The sequence below is a fragment of the Toxorhynchites rutilus genome, chromosome 3 (genome assembly GCF_029784135.1).
Source record: "Toxorhynchites rutilus septentrionalis strain SRP chromosome 3, ASM2978413v1, whole genome shotgun sequence".
Classification (NCBI taxonomy): Eukaryota; Metazoa; Arthropoda; class Insecta; order Diptera; family Culicidae; genus Toxorhynchites; species Toxorhynchites rutilus.
The window spans coordinates 279,944,095-279,962,123 of NC_073746.1; the positions used below are offsets into that span (position 1 = coordinate 279,944,095).

General features: G+C 37.5%; 2 protein-coding genes and 1 pseudogene across 7 annotated transcripts in view; 2 read left to right on the forward strand and 1 right to left on the reverse strand.

Annotated features, from left to right (window-relative positions):
• The window catches only part of LOC129776181 (uncharacterized), a 445,403-nt gene that overhangs the window by 165,409 nt on the left and 261,965 nt on the right, over nucleotides 1-18,029 (reverse strand). The gene's annotated exons all lie outside the window — the stretch shown is intronic.
• LOC129776180 (uncharacterized) overlaps nucleotides 1-18,029 on the forward strand; it is a 338,043-nt gene that overhangs the window by 77,766 nt on the left and 242,248 nt on the right. The window lies entirely within an intron of this gene.
• Nucleotides 2,243-3,263, forward strand: LOC129776184 (replication factor C subunit 3-like; annotated as a pseudogene).

Genomic DNA, 18,029 nt, shown 5'->3' on the forward strand with positions numbered 1-18,029 from the left:
AGATTCTAAATGCATGGTTTGCAGTTCATATAGAAGATGGTAATTATAAATGTTGTACTGCATAGGGATGAACTGTTTTTCATTAATACATTTGGTATAACAAGCTTTTCGAAAAATATATTTCTTACAAGCATCAACGCACGTGACGCATGTGAAATATCTTCCACTACGATAAAAAACGTTGGCCCCAATACGTTTAAAAATTTCCATAGAGTCGCTATGAAACCATGGCACTCAACGTGTGAACTGTTTATTGTAAAATTGGATTTCTTAGAAACTCTTCCAAATCTTACATGAAGATTGAAGCAGTTACGAACTATTTGTATTTCCGTGTGAAATAGGCTTATCAAAGTTGAAATTAATTAAAAAGTAGAAGGGTCTGAGTCAAGGGGCAAGGACGTAAGTTTGACGTAGGACTGTGATTGTTCGGAAAAATTGTTTTTTTTTCATGTAATTCTTTACATTGTTCAGAAATCTGTTAATATGACTCTTTTGAAACTCCGATGCCGGTTTGAAACTCCCTGAAAAGGATCGTTTGTTATACTATTATGTACTCATAACCGTCAAACGGGTTGTAACGAACTAAAACAAAATTAGCTTTCCTGCCAGAAGTTCAACTGTTCAAATGTCTAACTGAAGGTTATTAATGAATATCAGTGTGACACATAATAGGGAAGAAGAAACAAGAAATGTTGAAAATACTTACGATTTCGTGATATTTTTATCACACATGTAATCATAAAGCTGCTTTATTTTCACTGGATAGCTATGATATTGTAAGTGTCCGGGAGTAGTAACTTTTTCGGTGGAATAATGTTCGTTTGCAGACTATATTTCAAGTCACAAACACTGACACTGTGAGCCGTGACAATATCACCTTGGTATCGCTAAAATAATGATTGTCTGAAATAATGCGCCTTACTCCCACATTCACTTCACGGTGTAAACGAAATGAACGGCACGTCATTGAACTACGTTTTACGAGTTAGTGGAGAGTCAAAAATAATAATGGGGGTTCAGGCAGAATGAACACCTATCAAATACAAATTATGAATGAAAATCCGTATCAAATTAGTGTTCAATGTGAAAGGAAAACTTGTTTTTTTTTTCATGTGGTAAATTAATCTATTAAAAAAATTGTATCTGAAGATAATTTTATATTATAATGATAAGTTTTAGTGGAAAACTATTTTCGTATCCAGATGACGACACCGTACCGTTGTCTTCGCGGATACACTTCATTTCGTTTCTACTGTGAAGTGCAGTGTTTGCCGATTGATCTTTTCACTGAATAATTTGCCTTCGTTCGTAGTCTTACAGAAATCATTTCCCCCTAGTGGCATTCAAAAGTGGTGCTACAAACAGAGCTGCGATTTGTCGTGAGAATCAAGTGATGGTACTCACATAAAGATAATCAACAAATTTTATACTACGATTATCTTTGGTGACCATCCCAAAGCCAGTCCAATAGTGTGAGAAGAGTATTATCACAACACTAACACATGGTGAGCTTCTACTTGACAGCAGAAATCCGAGCTCCTTGGTGAGTGTCCTGTTGCTGAAATGTCAGAATAGTGCGACATTCAAAAGTCTAGCTGATGGTTTGGTGTTTGGCGATATTCACAACATTCGCCTCTTTGTGTTCGTTTTTCACGACCAGGGATGCCAGATGTAAATATACAGTTTCATTTTAATTACAATTTGAAGAATTTTGTATTTTCAGACATGTATTTTCTTTTCATCTTTTCAGATGGCCTTAACGTTTTTAGTGGCACTTCGCCAACTCTACGTAGTATTACACATGTCATTCGTATTAGTACTTAGTACTTATTTTGAAACCCGTTCAACTTCGATTTTTTTTACCAAATTTGTTTCTCATCATTGCAAGGATGCTAAATTTGTAGACATGTTCGCAATTGATTCAACACAATCCTGTCTATCCTGTTGCAGACTTATATTTTCAGTTGCAGACTGCAGGGATATGGTATTTCTTCTCTTTATGACTTGATTCCCTGCGCTAACAACCCCTTTTTTCATACATTACTTTGCTATTCTCGCAGTTACAAAAATATCTGCCATTTATACACATCAACGTTTCAGATTTTTGACGAAATCTGAAACGTTGATGTGTATAAATGGCATCTCTGGAGGTGAGGACACTTATTCTGACAAAGGCCAACACGAAAACAAAAAGTCACCAAGGATTTTTGTATACATAATACATCAAAATTTTTTGTGTACAATGGCTCTCTGGGTTGACCGCTACCGACCGCGCCAGCTGTCCAAACTGGACTACCACAAAACGCAAGTTACGCATCTGATTAATATTTGCTACCAGGGAGACTTCCCGCATGTTCTACGGTCCTTCCAGGCCAGTAAGAAAACTCGCATCATGTGTCTACTGCGGAAACTTTACCAACCGGGCGCGGAACGGCTACGAAATGAGATAATGAACTTCACAACGCCCTCGAACCGGAAGATGGAAATCAGGACCATCAGCAGTAATTACCACATGGAGTTGACTTCATCGGTTGTCGGCATATATAACAGGGTGGTCGTGTCGGATTTGATCAAGCAAATTGATCCCAGTGAATATGAGACTCGTCTTGTCCGAGGTGGATTAGTTGACCAAAGATACTCAGAATGCGCTGAGAAGAACCATTGAAAAGTATTTGTCTACGTGCAGATTGATTTTGTGCGCCAATTCTACTCCACGGGTTATTCCCGCGGTTAGGAGTGCCGGCTCTATCTTAGGAGGATATTCTTAAAATTTTAAATGTAAGATTGTCATTTGTTCGTTTCTTGAATGTAACGACACTATTTGCATTTCAGCACATTCCTTCGGAGCTAGCGAAAAGAATTATGCTATCCTCATGCTGGAAGCTTGCAAGGTACAACACTAACCGTTCACGGTCAACTAAGAGGTGCCGGGAATCAACTGGCCAATATTCCATCGAGAAACCGCCAATCAGATTTCCCTCGAACAAAGTCCACAGAAGCTGGAAGTGGTGAGGGAACAGCTATACCAGCTGCTATCACAAGGCGTTCTATCGAATTTTATAATCTGTGGATTGGTACCGAATCTGATTAAAAATTGCGATATAAATCTGAAGACGCAAACGTTGAATTTTTCCGGGTATTATGATCACCGGATGCAGCAAGGAAGCAAACATATATTCCATTTGGAAGTGTTCGTGGCGCAGTTTGTGGCACTGTATAAGAAGTTTCTCAATAAAGCCTCAATGGAAGTGGATGATTTTTGAGCGATTCTTTGAGATCGCAATTTTCTTTCGTTTTATGTAAAAATAAAATTTTTGTGCTCATCTCACGTTTATTAACTAAACTTCAGTAGTTCTGGTAATTATTACCTCTAAATAAAAAAAACACGCCTTGTCGGTTTTCAATCGGATCGTTTTCATGGTTCGCAAATAATTATGAAATGGTAAATTTATCAATATACTTAAATACCATTTCATTCAAAAACCATTATGCTGCACCATGTTTATTTTAAAATTATATTTAATGTAACTTTTAAAATTCTGACACCATAATATTTTTTATTATAAATGTCTGTTCATTTTGACTACAAGAAATAAATATTCGCTCGGTTAATCGGATTCTGAAAGACAATTGTTCAAATGAATCGAATATTGGCCCCACGATTAATCGATAATCGAATAAACGAAAAAATAGACACCTCTAACAACAACAACTTCTACTTCAACAAACTAATTTAAACAACCGTCGCGATTGTCAAAAATGATTGGAACTGTCTGATCACTCACATTTCTACTACCATCATACGCCACAACCACCGCTCTCGTAACGTAAAGTTGAAAACAGAGCGATCGGCATTGAGAGGCATTGGAACCAACCGTCATTTGGTTAGGTGTCAGAAACAAAAAAGTGAGTATCACTACTGAATATTTGGATCTCACGTGCCGTGAGAGGAATTGAGTGACTATGGTCAGTTTTTTTGTGACATTGACGGTGATATCAGCAGCTCTGGCTACAAATCATGACACAAAAGACAACGAGACAACTCGGTTTCGGTTCGCACTTCATGACATACGAGTCAACACACCAAAACGTCATGTACGGTCTGCTCTCCGCAAGTGATGACCGAATGGGGACGTAATTTGTCTTGTATCATTTCTCGCTCTGCACCTGTCTGTGCAGTGGTTTTCGCTATAGTAGAGCGGGATGATATATGCGGTTCAAACTTGTATGCAGGCTTCTAAAATGGTGTGCGATGTTTGGTACAGCTTGGATATGCAATCAACAGTCTTCGTTCCTATCTTTGTTTAATCATTTAGTGTGACACAAGTGATTACTATCATTCATACAAGTATCTGAATGATCCACTCATGTTTGGTTATATGTTCGTGAGAGGTTACTCGCATGACACGTTCTGTATCATTCGATATTAATCGAAATCCAAAAACTGGTGAAGTGTATTCGGGAATGAGGCCCATGGAATTTCACCTTTGTTCCTGTAAATTGATTGGATGTCTAATTTGTTTAGTAGAACGAATTATGGCACACAATCTTGAGTTGCATATAACATTCACGGGAACCAAGTTGAAAGAAATAATGCATACTACCTTTGCATTCGCTCGCAAAACATACCTCTTTTGTACGTTGAATTGCTCACTCGTTTTACTATTTACACTGTTGGTGTCTCAGCCAAAAAATTGCTGGATGAATGACGACAAATTTGGTATATATTATAACATATATCATAAGAACGATTCTGCGTAATATGCATGCCTTAATGCATTGGCTCTGTTGTCAATCGAAAGTAAATTTACCAACGTTAATTTGGTTTGTTGACTTTGACGAGGTGCTCGGACAATTTGTTGCTGTTAAGTCGAAACGCGTGAAAATTTTGCGATTTTTTGTTCGGTTTATCTAATATAATTATATCCCCAAATTTAGGATTTTTGGTTCGGTGAATTTGATTTTTCATTTGAGAATGAAAACAAAGAATTGATAACAAGATTTGATCACAGGGGTGACATTTAAGACACCCGCCCGGGTGTCACCCGGTCACGGTACGCCACTGGGGAAGCAATATGTAAAAAAAGGAAAATTTCCTCTTATTTTCAGTGATATAGGTGAGAAACTCAACGTATTTCTTCGCTCAAGAAAGTTATTCGGGGATAAACATTATTGTTTTCAACAAAATGGTGCTCCTTCCTAAACAGCTAAAGTGGTACAGCAATGGTGTCAGGAAAATTTGACTGATTTTATTACCATGGCCTTCATCTTCTCCCGACTGGATTATTTTGTTCGGTCGTACATGCTTTCAAAGCTTAATGACTACAAAGTTCGAAGCTTATTTCAATTTAAAAAAGTTATCTCCAAAATATGTGATGATATGCCGTTGGATCGTCCTCTCTGTCTGGACCATTCCTAAGTACCGACATAAAAGAAAGGACATATATAACTCAATAAAATAATGAAAACTGAATTGCTCTTCTTACTTCTTCCTCAAAAATATTGAGAGTTTGGTTTGTGACAAAATATATTTGTCACGTGGAGTTTTCTTTGCTTAGTCTGTTGTTTCATTAACAGTGTCAGATACTTGGAACTAAACATAAGAATCTACAACAAATGAGTTAGTGAGAAAATATTGATAAAATAAGAAAATACCAATAGTTCAAAGCTTTCTGAGCATACTGAACATTAAAGGGATGTTACAAAAATTGAACGAAATAATGACACCCCGAAGCAGTTCCGATACGTTCCGGGCTGCCACGAAAAAGCACAGAGACCAACGAATCATGTAATCAACCTGACACTCAGAGCACACAATCTATGAGCATAGCCTATGTTGTGATATGATTAATGAAGAATGGAAATAATGCGCGGGAAAATGCGAACAAACAACAAATTGTAATATATGGATACACAAATACCACACTACGTTCATGACCCGCCAAATACATCCTGGAACCACAGCTTGCCGAACAATGACACAAATTCATCATTGTTTTTATCTCGGGATGCCTCCACATGGCGGGTGCCATCCATGTTGGCGACACGCTTCGCTACGGCTGCTATGGTGATTTATGGATCGATGAGAAGAACTCGCCCGAGAGACTGCGGTGTGTGTGGAAGATATTCGCTATCCACTTTCATCTAACAGCGCCAACTATTTCCATAATCTGCTAAAGTATTAAGTATCCACCACGTCATCACTCGTCAGACTCCGATGGAGTGGATCGGCTTCAATCAAACCACTCTCAACAGCAACGATACCTGGAAGGTCGCGGCGAAAACTTTTCTACTCTAATGAAGCTAATTACCGAGCGAGTCGGGGAAATTCGACTCGTTTCGGAAACAACCACGACGGGAGAAAACGGTGCCCCGAAGCGAGGTGATTATGATAAACAACGTTTGGATTCTTCAGACCCGCTGTTGCGAGGAAGAGAAACGAAGCCAGGTTGGAAGCACTTTCGATCACAGCCCCCGTGTTTTATAATGAGCCGCTCGATATTGCTTGCTCATTTGCATATTCGATTATTCCTCAGAGTCGGGCGGAAGGGGATATATGGATATGGGTGTATATGTGCTTTGACGAATCGATGCCAAGCAGCAGTTATATTCCGTGTTGTTAATTTGGTTCCATAAGGAGTTGGGTTTGTTTACATTCACGATTAAATCGAGGTGAGGGAAGGGATGAACATTAATTAGTATTCTAATGAAGGAGTCAGTGGGAAACCAACGTTGTTTGTTGTTGCTTTTAGCAAGCGTCAAAGCCACATCAGAATTTCCAGCCGCTGTTGGATTATGTCGGCTTTCCATTGTTTCCACTAAACGCTCCCATTCGAAGCTACTTCCGGAGTTCATCGTGCTGACGGTAATGAATCGAACATAAATCACGGACCAAACAAACACCCTGCCGCGTCTGTCGACCGTTGATGTTTCCCACCTCCCACACAACAATCGATTTGCGCTCATGGAAGAGGTCCCAAAAATGTCGCGACCCAATTACATCAGGTTTCGTTTTCCCGATAAGCAAAGGAAATGGGTTATTTATTCCATGGGAAGAAAAAAATTGAATTTCATGCGCGCCTGGGCATTCCATACCGTATTCGCCGTTCGAAAAGTACGTGTACACGGATCAAACGGAGAAACGGGGCCATGGCTGATTGTACTCTGACGCCGTTCCATTCGGGCGTTTAAGCTGACTGATTGCCGGGGTAATTTCAATCCGTACCGAGAAAGGTGGCGAGGTTCGGTGACAAATGGAGGAGGAGCGGTACAACGAACAGCAAATGAAATCGTTGCAATTTTTCAACAAGCGGATGCTCGTGACGATGAAAATTTTACGCGGAAGAATGCTTTCCGATCTTCCGGCAATATTTATTGCGTGCTATGTGAAGCTAGAATATGTGGGACTTCGGATGAACATCGAGCATTTGGGCAGAGCTATGTATCATAAAATCATGAATGAGCTAGATGAAAAGAGTGATTCAATTGGAAATAATAAATCGAAGGAATTTCTCCCAGATTTTTCAATTCGTAATTTCGGATTTTTTAAACCAATTTTTTCCTCTCACGAATCCATTCCAATCATTTTAAACCGGCACTCTAGTGTTTCCTGTCCTTTGGGTTCGTCCTACGGAACTTGCGATCAGAACTACCAAGATCTAGAAAAAAATTATAAACATTATAACGACTGAGCTATCCACAGTGTAATAGTTTCACCATAGATTCTCTTGAAATTGAGTGTATCTCATTAAAAAAACAACTCTACAAAAGTTAGAGGCACGGTTACATACTTACATACGTGTTACATACGTGTTTAACGACTGCGTGAACCAATGTTTGATTATCCGATTGGTGGCATATGTCTTCCGAATATTGAATATGTAAATCGAAGAATTTAAATTATCATTCTCAAAGTGATATTGTCTGTTCCGCATATGTACATACAATTACAATCGTCACTGGACTTTTTATTTCATTCCACAAATACGAATAATTTGCACTTTAAATAAATAATCAATTACAATTGCCCCATGGCCCAAAATCCCATAAATTAATGCAGCTGTTGTGCTTATGTTCAATGAGTGAACACAGCCCGCAATAATGTGTGATGGATTTGCGTGTACCTACATGTGTGAATTGAAACCGAAGTAGACAATGGCAGCTATGAATCACTGTTGTGAAATTGAAAAGAAATCACTCTCAAGTTCGTTACTGTTTTTGTACCGATAAAATGTGGTAGAATGGGGGAAAGTAAAAGGTATAGGAAAAATCAAATATCTATGATAAAACGTTGGAAATATTCGGGAAATATTATAACAGAAAATCATACGAAATGATATACCGTTCTGAACCATATTTCGGACGCTTAAGGCATATGATGCAGAAAACAGATCTAAACTTTATGCACAGGTATTATTTGGTTGATATTTTTAATAAATTAGTTCAATATGCTTTTAAGCTTTCTACTTTGGTACCCATTTGATTTAAAACATAAAAAAATCATCGAATAAAATGCTTCAAATGAAGCGAATAAGAATCAAACTTCGGACACTAAATCAAATTTCGGACAGATTGAATTCAAATTTCGGACACTTTATTTTGTAATTTTTTGGACGAAAATTACATTACACTTGATTATATGTTATAGTCAACTGCGAAACACTTACCAAGCAATCACAAACGATAATGAGTAGTGTTGTAAGATTTCTGCCGATTATGTTATAATTCAAATGTAGTTCTCATGTGAAATGATAGTGAAACCAAGGGATTACTCTAAAGAAGCAATTGTGATATTAATTTAATAGTTATATCATCAGTGCATTAAACTTTTCAAGATATTAGAACGAAGTGTCCGAAATATGATTCAGAACGGTACTGCCGTAATCTCGCTGGCGCTCGCTGATGGAAAATTATTGCCATCGGCATGATTTTTGAGAAGATTCAGTTTTATTTAGGCTACGTTACCAAAGTATGGGAGAATCTGTTTCCAAATATTTTCTACAACATGCCACCGTTGAGCGAAGCATGAGGTAGCATCAGGGAGAAGAGTTCTACACATTTTCCGACTTTGTAGCATGCATCGATCAGGCTAACTCGGGTGAGAACCCGATTGTAACAATTACGGACAGCACCGATTTTTCCAATCCAAAATGCAATTGAAAACATTCGAGTTAAATAAGATAATGCCATCCGAAATTATCCGATGTAAAGCAAATACAGTTTACGCGAGGATGTTTTGAGTTTTGTTGTAAGATGCGTTCCGATGGAGAATTTAGAAGAGTGCAGCTGTTCACCAAATCCGACATTTGCCCTTCGATTAATACTCAGCTTCAATTCATCCGAAAGAGAAATTGAGCAGGTGTGGTAAGTAAACATCGTCAAGCTTTGTCCCTTGATTCCTGAAAATACAATACACTATTAGGAAATCCTTGTAATCAACAATTAAATTGATTAGTTTGAACCATTTAGTCACAACCGTTAAGTGCAATATGTGAAAACAGCAATACACTTCAAACTAGGATATTTTTTTCTTTTAAGATGAGTTTGATTTTATTAATTTAAATACTTGACTAGACTTTCAAACAGAGCTTCTAAGTACATGATTTGTAGATCTAAAACAAAATTGCTGTTATAAATGTAGCACTGCATGGGGATCGATTTTTTATGATTAAAATATTTGGGATGACGAGCGTTTCGGAAAAGTGGTTTTTTTTTTTACAAGAAAGAAGGCATGTGACTCTCATCGTGCTAAACGTCCATTACGGAAGATGTTCTTATGTGAAATCGTTCATTCTATGCCATCAGAACGGATCAAAAATCACATCGCATAACATTCAAATTACGTCACATCATAAGGGAAATAGCGCTTGCGCCACATCCCAGTGGAAATGGCGCTTACGTCATTCCGTTTTCAAGCTTTTACGGGGTCATTGTTTCATATTTCTGTAAAATTTCGCAATCGTTTGAAAGGATTTGGTATTCTTAATCGATCTATAACATAAAAAGTAAAATGTCAATATTGGCTTTGCGAAATCACGGCAGTATACAGGGCGGGCTCGGTTATATAAGTCTTGGACTTCTTTTCACTGTATATTATCGAATTCTGTATACAATAGAGTAAAAAAATGTTTTTATTCGTTTTTTATGCATATATGTGTCGTTCTTTGAATATAAAAGAATTATTTAATTTTTGATTCATCCCCTTAAAGTCAGTAAACACCTTTCTCACATGAAAAACATAAATTTATCTAGAATCTTTCAGGAGGCATATTTTCGAATTTAAAACTCCTCAAACTGGCTCTACATTAAAAAGTACGCTACGGAAGACGATTCTGTTGCTTCCAATTGAAAGATGAGAAAATTTAGTCTTGAACTTAAACTTAAAAGTTAGTAATTTTTAATGTGTTATTATTAATTTTATTATTAAAATTAAATATAAACTTGATTGTTTCTATCAAACCAATAGAAGCTCTCTTACCGCTCTACAATTTATTTCTCGACACCCAACTTCTATCTTTCTTAATTTGCTGCAATATCGATATAAACAATTCCAGATAAAAATTCAAGCAAAATCTTCAAAAATCATGATTTTTACCCCGTTGTACTTGTAATAGCCACTTAAATTTAACCGTAACGTTGAAAAATATAATTTTTCTTGAAATAAGTCATATTTGAAACATACAATTTTTTTTCAAACTGTATATAATCGAGTCCAAAATCGTATATGATCGAATCATATAAATATGATCGAGTCCGACATTCAATAGCACAATTCACGATGACGAAGGTACAGTACATCTACCGTGGTGTGAACCAAATAATTCTACCAGGTTAGGAAGCCTAAAGGAAATTTATAGAAGTATAAATTTTTATTTGATGATCATTGAATACTTGAAATATATGACCCTTACCTCATCATGTTTCATTTCTACCACAAACTTAACATCATTTCCGTTTCAAACCAACGAAACACGAAGCTCAATGTGATCGACAAACATTTTCATATGAAAAAAAATCTCACTACAGAAAATATAAAAATTCTTTTCTTCCTATACAGATTAGCCGTACAAAGCCGTTCCTTGGACGGAGACAAATACAGGGTGGGCCATTCAAAGTGGAAGCATCTGGCAACCCCATAACTTTTGACAGAGATGTCAGATTAACAAATGTCATACCGCGTTGGAAGCGTCATTTCAGTACAATTTTAACCATGGAACAATACACACCTAAACAACGCGCTGAAATTGTTCAGCTGTACATTCAAAATAACTTCTCAATAGTGTTAACTAAACGTGCGTGGAAAAATAAAAATAAAGTTAAAACATCGCCTGGAGACAACACTATACGTCGATTATATGCCAAATTTATATCGTCTGGTAGTGTTGGTAATGCAAGTCATCTGTCCAGACAACGACCAAGACGTTTCGACGAGAATATTGATGCCGTTCGAGCCAGTGCTGCAGAGACTCCATCGACATCAGGTCGACATCGTTCGCAAGAGTTAGGCATCGCTTGAACCACTCTCCGACGCATAATTCGTGTTGATTTGAAAATGTTTCCGTATAAAATTCAAATGGCTCAACAACTTAACCCATCTGACTTACCACGTCGACTTGATTTTGCGAAATGGACCATCGAAATGGCCAAAAATGAACGTGGCTTTTGGCAAAAAATCATAATGTCTGATGAGGCGCATTTCAACTTGAATGGAGGAGTGAATAAACAAAATTGTCGGTTTTATGCTACTGAAAACCCTAAATTCATCGAAACGCAACCTCTTTACGACCAAAAAGTTACTGTGTGGTGTGGCATTTATGCCGATAAAGTCATCGGCCCGTACTTCTTTGAAAACGAAAATGGAGCAACGGTAACCGTGAATGGGGAGCGTTATCGGACAATGATAACCGATTTTTTTATTGCCATTTGTTCGTGAAAATGAATTGGACAATTACTGGTTGCAACAGGACGGCGCTACATGCCATACAGCGGCTGCCACGACCAAATTATTGCACGAAATGTTCCCCGGAAGATTAATATCGAAAAACGGCGATTATGACTGGCCACCGAGATCACCTGATTTGACGCCTCCTGACTTTTTTTATAGGGATATTTAAAATCCAAGGTATACACTGGTAAACCAAGGACCCTGGCTGCGCTGAAAGACAATATCCGACAAGAAATTGCTGCCATATCGGCCGAAACATTGGGCAAAGTGATGGAAAATGCCGAAAAAAGGGCACATTTTGCGGTCAAGGCCAGAGGCGGTCATTTACGAGATATCATAATCAAAAAGTAGTTAGAACAAATCTCCTTGGACCAAAATAAATGAATTTAAAAAAAAAATTTTAAGTTCCACTTCTTTACTTTGCTATTGCAAAAACAAATCCTTCCACTTTAAATGGCCCACCCTGTACAATAATTTACAAACAGCTCAAATCAGATTCTCAGGTGATGCGCGGAAAAACAATTGCGGCAACTGATTTTTGTATATGAATACATTGAGTATTTAGTGGAAATACTGGGAAATTTATAGGAATACAATTGAGTATTGAGTACCTATCAGATAAAGATAATCTTCGCCTTCTTCACCCAAAACAAATATTTGGCACATTTTTTGACATCCTCATACATTACATTAAATGAGTTTAAAAGTTTCATAAAATGTACTATCAACCCATACTGGTAAACTTTACTCTGGTTCACTCAAGCGAGAGGCGAGTTTGTGTATAATATATATCTCATAGAAATATAAGAGCAATGTAAGGGAGCAAAATAATAGACACTTTGCAAATATGCACGCATTAAAGATAAAAGAATTAGTTACGATTTCGTTTTTCTCTCAGCAAAAAAGTGCTCTTCCGTGTATGCTTATAAGATCCTATTTGGATCCAATGTGGTGTAATTCAATGGATCTTATTTACATATTCTCGTACATTGGTATAACAGCACCAACAGTTATGTGGTTGCGTGGAACAGCCTTACAACACAGCCGGCCTTGGTTCGATCCTTGCTTGGCATTGTTTGGGATTCTTTTTTGGACACATTCCTAAGCTGACATTCAGTCTGAGAGAATGAGAGGCCTATTCCATGCATACAAACGTTGTAACACTTTTATAAAAATTGCTTTTATTTGTGCATTTCACGCTTTAACAGGAGAAAAAAGCATCTTTTTGTCAAGAATAATATCATTTCTGCCAACGTTAGTTTGGGTGTACCCTCCTCAAACTTATGTAGATATCCTTTCGATCTCGTGAATTGGCCTCAACCTCCAAAGTGTAGGGTCATATGAGAGTATAGGAATAGCAAGAAAAAGATGAAAATAAAATTCAAAATTGGAAGTCAGGATCCGATCACTTCGCGTGTACACCTGGCACTTTTTACGTTTGACATTGGACTACGTCTAATCTTTCAATATAAGGACCAATCTCAATGTTTCGGGTGGAAAAAGTGAGAGATTTTTGAACGTCAATATCTATTTAAATAGTGGCTGGATATTGATTCCAAACACTCAAATGAATAGGAAATATCTCCAGCTAATTCTGCAAACGATGTTTGTGGTCGAAATTGTAAAGCTAATAAATAAAAAAATAGGTAGGTTTTCCCGATTTTACTCGTCGTTCGCATGCTTTACGATCCAACTAACAGCATTCTTGCACGTAATTCGAGAGTGGCTTATAGGTATGGTTTCATTCTTCGATGTCATGTTGCATCGAAAGAAAAAGAAGTATAAATTGAGTATAAACATAAATCAGAGGAAGGGGGAACAGTACGACGACAATCGTTCATTGTTGATATATGACCTTTGTAACAGATTCAATATGACCGTTTTGAACACTGGGGAAACAACACGTGTACCTAAACCTCCTGCTAACCCAAGTGCTCTTGACCTCTCGCTCTGCTCGACTTCACTATCGTTAGATTGTAAGTGGAATGTAATCCAGGACCCCAACGGTAGTGACCACTTGCCAATCAAAATTTCCATCACCATTGGGTCGAATTCTTCTGAATCTATAAACATGGCATATGACCTCACAAGACACATTGACTGGAAAAAATATGCGGACGCGATTGCTCTAGCCATCAATTCCAGAGATGGTTTGCCTCCATTGGAGGAGTATAACTTCATTTTTCGTTTGATCTATGACAGCGCGGTTCGCGCTCAAACGAAACCCATCCCAGGCTCCACTATTCGTCGAAGGCCTCCCAATCCATGGTGGGATAGCCAATATTCCAAGCTTTTTCAGGATAAATCGAACGCATTTGAAGCTTCTCGAAAACGTGGAACCATTGAGAATTTTCAAACGTATTTGGACCTTCAAAATCAATTTAAAAACTTGATCAAAGGGAAAAAACGTGCTTATTGGCGAACTTTCGTGGGAGGTTTGTCACGAGAAACGTCCATGAAAAAATTGTGGAAAGTGGCTCGAAACATGAGAAATCGCTCTTCATCAAATGAAAGCGAAGAATATTCACATCGATGGATTTTTAATTTTGCACGGAAGGTTTGTCCCGATTCCGTTTCTGTGCAAAAAATTGTTCGAGATATACCACAAGATAGGTGCGATCTTGATTCCGAGTTTTCGATGGCAGAATTCTCTCTTGCTCTCCTTTCTTGTAACAATTCGGCTCCAGGAACGGATAGAATTAAGTTCAACTTGTTGAAACACCTCCCTGATGTGGCGAAACATCGCTTGTTGAATTTATTCAATCGGTTTCTGGAGCATATTGTTCCAGATAATTGGAGACAAGTGCGAATTATAGCTATTCAAAAACCCGGAAAACCCGCGTCCGACTTCAATTCGTACCGCCCAATAGCAATGCTGTCTTGTATACGGAAATTGTTGGAGAAAATGATCTTGTTTCGCCTTGATCGTGGAATGTAATCTAGGCACCTCCCACAGTCTTCAGAATCCTTGCTCAGTGTATATTGCTGAATTGGCAGCAATACACTGGGCGCTGGACAGCGTCGCCTCACGACCTTTTGAACACTATTACATTGTAACGGATAGTCTTAGCTCTGTCGAAGCTATCCGTTCAGTGAGGCCGGAAAAGCACTCGCCGTACTTCCTTGAGAGAATACGAGAAATTTTGAGTGCTTTAACCAGACGCTGTTATGTCATTACCTTTGTCTGGGTCCCTTCACATTGTTCAATTCCGGGTAATGAGAGGGCTGACTCATTGGCAAAGGTAGGTGCAATTGAAGGCGATATTTATCAGCGTCAAATCGCCTTCAATGAATTTTATTCTTTAGTCCGTAAAAATACCATCGTTAACTGGCAACGTAAGTGGAACGAAGATGAATTGGGTCGATTCACTCGATTATCCCTAAGGTTAGCCTCAAACCATGGTTCAAAAGTCTGGACTTGAGTCGGGACTTTATTCGCACCTTCTCTCGACTCATGTCCAATCACTGTTCGTTAGACGCGCTACTCTTTCGTTTTAATCTTGCCGATGGCAATATCTGTGCTTGTGGCCAAGTTTACCACGACATCGAACACGTTGTTTGGTCGTGCGAGGTTTATCTTGTTGCCAGATCGAATTTAGAAAACTCTCTTCGGGCCAGAGGAAGACAGCCCAATGTGCCGATGAGAGATGTGTTGGCTCGGTTAGACCTTGATTACATGTCCCAAATATATGTTTTCCTAAAAGTTATCGATCTTCGTGTGTGATTGTCCTTATATCCTTATATTCTCCTTTTCCTTTTCCTTCGCGAGAAATCAAATCCCTTCTTACTAACAATAGAATAAGGTGAAATGTAAATACATATTAGATATAAGATAGGCTTAAGAATTGAGTATGATGAATGTGAGTGCGAATGTGAGTGTGAACATTGTCAACATATCCCTTCCTTTTCCTGAAAAAAATGTCACCCTTCTAAACTCGAGCAAACCGCGAGTAATCGGTTCTCTACTTCATTAACACTAGAATTAATGAAAAATGTTTATATATACTTGTAACAATACAGATAGGAGTTTGGCTCATTCAAACTTATGTAACTGAGCCTGTAAAAAAAAACGATTTAATAAAAAAAAAAAAAATCAGAGGATAAAAAATTCATTCGCGCTCTAGACAGCGATCAGCTAACACCATGTGTTAAAGCTGAATGTTAACACACTGTCACTGTGGAATGTTAAAATTCATAACTTAAAAACAAAAAAAAAGAATAACTTAAAAATAATTTATAGAGCTTGATTGGGATGTTTTAACTTTTTGCGGTCGTTTGTCTGCTCTCAGCCATCACAGCTAGCAATTATAATGGATACTTTATTATACAGTGAAACCTGTTTTTGTGCGGCTTTTTTGTGCGAATTTTTTTTTGTGCGATTTTGTTTCTGCGGTATATGAAAAGAAGCATATTTGACGAAGTTATCGTCCATTGAGTTTTTTTTTGATGGTTTATATGCGTTTCAGTGCGAAAAAACTAAAAACTAAAAGCACAAAACAGCCACGCGCAATCGAAGAGGCAAACTGTTCCATCACAAAGCAGGGAAACAAAAGGAAATTGAATGGTGAATGGCGTGGATTTTAGTTATTTTATTGGAGGAAACTTTTTTTATGCGGTCCCTATCTACCGCACTAATAAAAGTTGTTTTTCAAAATGTGTACCGAACACGGTTTTTTAAAGCTACTGGTGAAGTTCTGCACGATTTATTTATGCGATTATTAATGCGGTCCCTATCCCTCGCACAAAAAAGGTTTGCCTGTACCATGTAACAGTTTATACTTTTTCTAAACTAATTTTAATCTCTAGTGATTTAATCATGAATCAATACGGTAATTCTATGAATAATAGATAACGGTACTCCGTATAAACAAAACTCTATTGAAATGGAAAGATAAGATGATTCCTTTCAAGGGGAATTAATTCCGACCGGAAAAGGATCATGCATCCACCATATAGTCTGGACCTGGTAACAAGCGATTACCACGTTTTTCCGCATTGCAAAATTTCCAGAGTGATAAGAAATTGGGATCAAGAGAAGATTGTAAAAATCTATTGCTAGAGTTTTCGCCAATAAGGACCAAGACTTTTATGTTAGATACACTATGAAGCTACCTTTAGAATGGCAACTAATTTTCCAATAAAACGGTACATATTTGACCCAAATCGGACAGTCCGAAGCATCTTGAACATAGTTTTGAATTTTACCCAAAAATAATGGATAACTTTATCCCCAACTTAATATCAAGCATGCATAAACTGCAACTTAAAATTCAATGAAAGTGAATGTTTAAGGGTTTATTTCAGTCACACGTTTTCAACAATTTTAACAAATAATAGTGTGGCAGATTTTTAAAAGAGTATTTTACATGTTATTTTTACCGCACTGCTGTCGAAAATCAACTATTGATCATACAAAAATCATTCGAATTGTGATTCCTCGACTTAAAATTAGTCTTTTCAGAAAAAAGCACAATACGCACAATATTCTAAAACAATCCAAGATGATTGAACACAATGAGATAACAGTCATGGGGGTTTCCGATATTTAATAGAGAAAAGGAGGGATTCATAATTATATCAATTTCTATTTGTATTTCACACATTCAGTAATATAACTTCCAAAATGCTTATTTTAGGTGCATTGCAATATGTTTGCAGGTTTGCTCTCAACCGTTTCTTTTACTATAAAATAAGCGGTTTTGAATATGTTGAGCTTCTTCGAGTACAGTAGAACCTCGATTATCCGCGAGCGGTTGATCCGCGGTGCGGATTATCCGTGAAAGTGAGTTCCCTAGTAAATCTATAAACCTTCCTGAAATTTGTCTGTGAGTAGTCTTGTTTTTTGTTTTGTTCATGGCTTTCACAGTATCTGATCACTGATGTACACGACCTTACAGATTGATAGTTCAATAATTTCTGTATTGATGAAACATAGTTTTCATGCTAAAATATATATTTTTCGTGTTTGCACCTCATTTTTAGTCTTATATTGCATTATCCGCGATTTTCGTTATACGCGATGGCCTAGCCCGACTATTTCGCGAATAATCGAGGTTCTACTGTATTTACAAAATATAGAACGATT